At 34.5% G+C, this 6,394-nt stretch overlaps 1 long non-coding RNA gene across 1 annotated transcript; it reads right to left on the bottom strand.

Moving 5' to 3' along the window:
• Positions 1-519: 519 nt before the first annotated feature.
• On the bottom strand, positions 520-2,361 carry LOC306814730. Its single transcript, XR_013777231.1, has 3 exons — positions 2,248-2,361; positions 1,350-1,484; positions 520-566 (listed from the first exon to the last, which is right to left on the bottom strand). It is a non-coding gene; the product is annotated as an uncharacterized lncRNA (long non-coding RNA).
• Positions 2,362-6,394: the final 4,033 nt, after the last annotated feature.

Here is a 6,394-nt window from a genome sequence, read left to right as displayed (position 1 = left end):
GGTATCCATGCATAGTCATGACTTGCTTGACTTGCACATCAGACAAAGCCATTTCCTTCTTTCCTCTTCAACTAGGTCAGAAGGTTCCTTCAACTAGGTTCCTCTATTTTTTAAAGATTTCCTTTTATTAATTTCACACATTTTCCTTAATATTATGGAGCATAATGACTCCTGTGGCTTTCTCTAGCTTCTGGACAAAAGTCTGAGGCCTGATCCCCATCCCAAGAATGATACCATTTCTACTGTCACCATCAGGATTTATTTTTAATGGATTCTTCTTGTTTTTTATAATAGAACTCTGTTTCTCAGAAAGTCAGCTTAAATCTTTCCTTATTCATTTTAATACCTTAATATTATTCTTAATATTTTTTGGGATCTCTAAAGAGCAATAATTATTTGTGTATTTTTGTGAGGTACTTCAGTGAGTTATCTCAGATACTGCCAAAACATTTCAAAACTTACCACATTCCATTTTTCATGACTTTTGGTTTGAAATGAGTGTAAGGAGGACAATAATGAAAGGAAACAGGTCTCAGCAGCTGCTGAAGCAGCAGACCTTAGGGGTACTATATGGAAAGAGCAATGCATTCCAACAATAAACTCACTTACTAGATACATGCAAAGATGGAACACTACCTCTCTCTACAGAGGTTTCATAACACTTTTTTAGAGGTAGGCAAAAAGACTTTTCATAAGTTTTGCAGTCCAGCAGTATTAGAAATAACATATTTTGCTGAATCTTCAAATATCAGTACATCAGCTGCTGTTAATCCTGTTCCTCAACTGAGGAGTAATTATGTGACATCTATTAATGAACTAGTCAATGATCTTCAAAACCTCTACATCCACATCCTCACACCTATCTTTTCATGTATGTTGACACTTTAGATATACTTCTTAGATAGGATAGTGAAATAAAAAAAAGGCAGAAGACCTGTGTTTTCAAAGGAATTACAAAAATATTATTGAGAAACTAGTTAAATGGAGTTACCTAATATTGACAGAAAGTCAGTGGTAGAATACAAGACTGAATCCAAAACTCACTAATATCAATAGAAAAATAGTTAGCTATATATAAATAGTTAAGCTATATATATATATATATATATATATATATATATAAATAACTAAGCTATATATAAATAGCTTAGTTTCAAATCCCCTTTTTAATGCAAAGTTGTTTTTTATCCTTGACTTTACTGGAACATTATACACAATCATCAGGAAAGAGATGAGTCAAACTTTAGTATCAGACATGGCAAGGGAGTAGTGTTTCTCTACATTGCAAATATCACCAGGTTTTCAGATTTAAACTTTGGTGTTGCATGTATTTCAGCATAAACACTAACCAGAGTAAACATGATGACATGAAAAGACCTCCAAAAATCTAGAGTCTCCTTCTTACTCCATTCAAGATTTCAGAAGGATTTTTGATCTCAGTTATTTTCAGGTCCACTGTCAATATCTGAATGAAATCTCATCTTCTGCTTCTCCACAGGACATCAACAAATGAGATAATCAAGGTGCTTATTCATAGCATGTTCACCAGGCTACAATATTGATTATTAAAAAAAAAAGATTACTTAAAAAAAAGTCTCATGCAATAAAACTTCATACTGTTTCCAGTTCAAGCTGATTTAAACCTTTGAAGTTCACAAGAAAAATTCTAATATGAAATACTTATATCTTGCATTTTGTTTCCCTCCAATCAATTATTGAGAAAACAATATTCAGTGCATACTAAGACTAATAAAATGTGGTTTACACGAGTACATGTGCTAATAGTAGGAAAATTTGATTAAATATCCATGATTTTTCATTTGATTTTAAAGTCCTTCTTCCTGAGAGACATACATGCAACAATGACTCATGCAGGCAAAACGCATGTTCTTCCAACATTTTTAAGACAGTTGGTATCTTCTCAGCTGACTTTATTATTACTTTGAAGAAACAAATTCATCTAACAGAATCCAAGTGTTGAAAGAAAGGAGCAGAGGTGTGAGGGAAGGTTGAGAAACAACAGAGTCACTAAACAATTGTTATTTTCTCTATATATATGAAATTTAAGCATTGAGATATAGGAGACCCAGAGAAAGGATAAGATTTTCAAACATCTGAGTGATGTTCCATCTATTCTCCAATTATCTTGTTAGACCAATTTGTGTCAATGAATATATGGTTGTTACTTTTAAATATGAAACAGTTTCTGATTGAAATCTGGACCTACATTTTGTAATATGAACTTACATTTATTGGAAAGCTTAATGAGTGGTGGAATTAAATCATGCTATCTGATGTATTTTGCACTTTACACAATTATTCTTTTTTTGCATAATTGATGAAGGCAGTACTGAATGTGTCCACCAACTAGCAACTGACCTGCAAACAAATTCTTTGGCTTGGCTACTTATCAATTACTGTTCAGTAGTCGCCTAAAATATTATCTTTCCTAGCTGCCAATCAATGTATTTGCATTTGACTAAAGATGTTGGGTAGTATCTCAACTAATCTATAATAAAGTCACTTTCTTTCCAAAGATTTTTGCTGGATGCTATCTTTTTGATGAAACCATTCAGGTTTCTTTTTATATTGAAAGAAATTATATTTTCTTTAGCTTTTGACACATCTAGGTATATAAAGCAAAAATTATTCAAAAAAGACGTTCTATCAAACATGCCAACACTACTTGTAAGGAGATATCATAATGTTCAGAAATTCATATTCTTTCTCTTCTGCTGGACACAAGGCACCAAAATTGCAGGACACCACAGTAATTTTGTAACATTCCTGAACAAATATAGTTCATTCATGGCATTGTTACCATATGTAATGAGCTTGAGTTTTTTTTTTTTTCTGCTTTTTTTTCCTTTTTTTTTCTTCTTCCCCTTCCCCCTTCCCCCAAAGCATTGCTAGGCATCATAGGAACTCTTTGGGAAAGAATCACTAATTCAGCCACACAGGATCTTTTCAAAGCTCTCTTCTCTCTACCAGCACCAAGACTGACACCTGGTGCCCAAGCCAAGGATACTGCTCAGCTCCTAATGAAAACACCCATCCAAAATAATAGTGATTTCCAACAAAATGTATTGATTTAGCAAGGCTGAAATATTCCCATCCCTTTTACTGACCAATTTTCTACATATCCTAATTTTCATTCAAATCTATTGAAAGTGTAGCAAGCTTATGGACCATGATTTCAGCCTTGTTCATCCCTTAACAGTTAGAGTTGCTGGATCATTAATATCAATAATGAGCTAGAACGGCAATTAGTGTCTAAATGAAATATGCCACAAATTACTGATTTATCATTATGTTTGGCAGTAAAAATATACTATGGCATAGCAGGGTAAGCAATTATATCATTCCAGTAACTGCAAAATTACAAGTTTTTCCTGGAAGGTATCTGAGAAAAATAATCAGAAACACTGTCATTTTATTGTCAAACAATTTGTGTGAAAGACACAGCATGCAGTACCACAAGAAAATCCAGAAATTTTTTAAAACTGCAAACTCTTAAATGCCGTCTGTAAAACAGTTATTTGTTTGCTAGCTTGCCAATTGCCTTCTTCCTCAGATGTTTCCCCTTTCACCAGTTTTAAACTCTGTATCTTCATTCTCTTCTTGGACTATATTTCTGACACTTTCCCTCACTAAACTGGTTCAGACAAAAATTGCCAAGCTGCTTAGCTGCCTCATTCTTCTCCTTTCTTTTGTGCCTACTTTCCAAAATCTGTGGCAGAGCGAGGTCCTAAAACCAAGTTTGACCTTCATGTATTCTTTACGCATTTTCTAATGAAGTCATTGAAATACAGATTCCAGAGATATGTTGCTTGTAGAGCATAAGAAGTATTTCTAATCTCATCTTATACAGACACCATTTCTACCACTCCATCCTCTCCAATGTTTCACTGCAGCAGGAAGTGAATTAGCAGGAAGAATCATGCTAATTTGAGAGGTTTTTAAGAGCATGTCATTGACTACTTCAACCTACATTTAACATGAGTTTCTGACTGCATCTCTTAACCTGTTTCACGATACAGAAAATTCACTTCAGTTTTATACAGTTAGAGGCATTTTACATACTCACAGGCTTTTTTAATTATATCCACATATGTAAAAAAGTACAAAGTATTCTAGATGCCTAGTATTATATAAGGACTATCAATCGTAAACAAAAATCCCAAAACAAGCAGAAAAACTGCCAAAAAGCAACCCAAAGTTTTATATTAATTTTGTTTTCATTTATTCTAAGACTTTCAAATTATGCCCATTGATTAGAATATGCCATTACAGCAATAGGAAAGACCACTCTCCTTGAATTACTTGCCAACAAAGACCAGAATTTGTGGATGATAATCAGCAAAATACAAAGTAGCCAAATTGAGCCTACTCAGGGTAGGTTCTTTCTGGAATTCCTTTAGCATTTTCCAATAGTTCCCTGGGAATATGCCCACAGTAGCGTATAAACTCTAAAAATCTAAGAAAACACAAACTTGCCTGTTCTAATAAAAGTGACACTCAAATATGAACAGTGAAGAAAAAGTCAATGAAAATTTATTTTTGGATCAGCCCCATGTTTGGAGTTACAGTTTATTTGTTGCCTTAGTCTGACCAGTATTCCAATGAATTTTCACAGCACACAGTCACGATTTCTTAAAATGTGTGGGAGAATGAACTTGTCATATAGGCAAATCAGTGTAAGAAGGCCAAGGACATTCTGTCATCACTATCAACCAGATCACAGCTGTCTGGTATTCACTTCTCCCCAGCACGATCTCTGGAAAAGTCTTATTTTTTTCTGAATTCCTCCTTCATGGAACTTACCCTTTGAAAGAAAGAGGCATCGAGCTGCCTGCTATGGAGTAGAAACTTGGAATAAGAATATGAGGAAGACCTGGAAGCAAAGCAAGATTTATTTAAGTAATGGGACAGAATTATTCCACAAGCCTTTAAAAAAGTGTTAAAGTTTTTCAAACCTTGCATTTCGAAAGCCACACATTTTGAGAACTGTCTCTGCAAAGATAAACACTGAGTTGTCAATGTGGCTTTCTTTTTTTAGGTGACAGCTTCTATTTTAAAACAAATAGCAAAGACAAAGAAAGCATCTGCCAGGCCTTTGGTGTCAACTGGAAATTCTCAGTTTGTAACAAATGTAACAGTTTTGTGAGAATATATTCTTCTGCTTCTTGGAGTTGCCTTAAGGACTCTGCCAAGAAGAGCGAATTACTTGGTGAATCCGGCTGAATGGTCACGTTTAGCACCTCTAGTTCTAAGTAACCAGTGTGACATACATGTCTCACTCCAAGAAACCACAGTTTTTTTCACAAAGGAAAAAAACTGAGGGCTATTCTGGCAAGATTTGACTTGTTAAATTGCAAAAGCAAAGGATAGAAAGTATGTCACATATTCTTAGCCTAATAACTTGATGAATGTTCATGAAGACAAGGAAAAAATTTTGAAATTATTAAGCAGGAAAACCATAGTATTATCTAATTTCTCACAAACAGAATGTCAGGACTCAAATTTCTCATTCCACCATAACCACTTTTGGCTGTGTAGTGATTTCTCCTAAATCAGATTTCACAGCTGAAAGTATTCTAAGCAGAAGAGCACTAGCAATATTAAGAGATACATAGAATGCAACATGGATACCACCTCATAAGCAGGATAAATATTACACCATTATTGTCTTGAAACACAAACTTATATCCCTGATGGTGCACTCATTGATCTGACATTAGACACCATGCATCCATCCAACAGCCTTACTGCAGTTATGCAGAAAATACTCTCATATTTTTGTTCTGTAAGTCAGTTCTCTCAGTGCATAAAGTGTAGAGCATAGTCTGCATGCCCATAAAACGTAAGCTTATGCCTACTGAGATTTTTCCACTGTCACTTCTATATCTTCCACTAGATAAGGCATACTATGGGAAGAAATATTGGTCAGTCATTTTCAATGGGAAAGGCAAAGGACAAACCTGGAATTTTGTTATTCATCTCTAAACATGTCCTCATCAAAAAGGTCAAATTTTCTATAGAAAATACTAAAGTGTCACTTTGTTGCCATGGGATAATTTGTGCTCAAAGGTCTCCTGTTATCTTAGGCTCTTGCCTCTATCCTTTAAAGTTCAGCATCAACATCATACACCACCCCTCGTCAGCAACACCATCACAGACACTAGCTCAGCACTGGAAACAAAAATCAATAAAGGCTTGGACGGTCAGTTCAAATAAGCATTCAAAAGTTCAACTGTTTATCAAAATCATTTCCATTTTTAGAGCAGACTGTAAATCCTTTAAAAGTAAACTGCATGGTAAGTTTAAGCTATGACATGCAGAGAACCCTAAGAAGCAGATACATTAAGACTTTTTTTTCATTCCTTTAATAGAC

This window comes from Erithacus rubecula (assembly GCF_903797595.1).
Source record: "Erithacus rubecula genome assembly, contig: SUPER_Z_unloc_2, whole genome shotgun sequence".
Classification (NCBI taxonomy): Eukaryota; Metazoa; Chordata; class Aves; order Passeriformes; family Muscicapidae; genus Erithacus; species Erithacus rubecula.
This window is presented reverse-complemented; position numbering and strand designations above follow the sequence as displayed.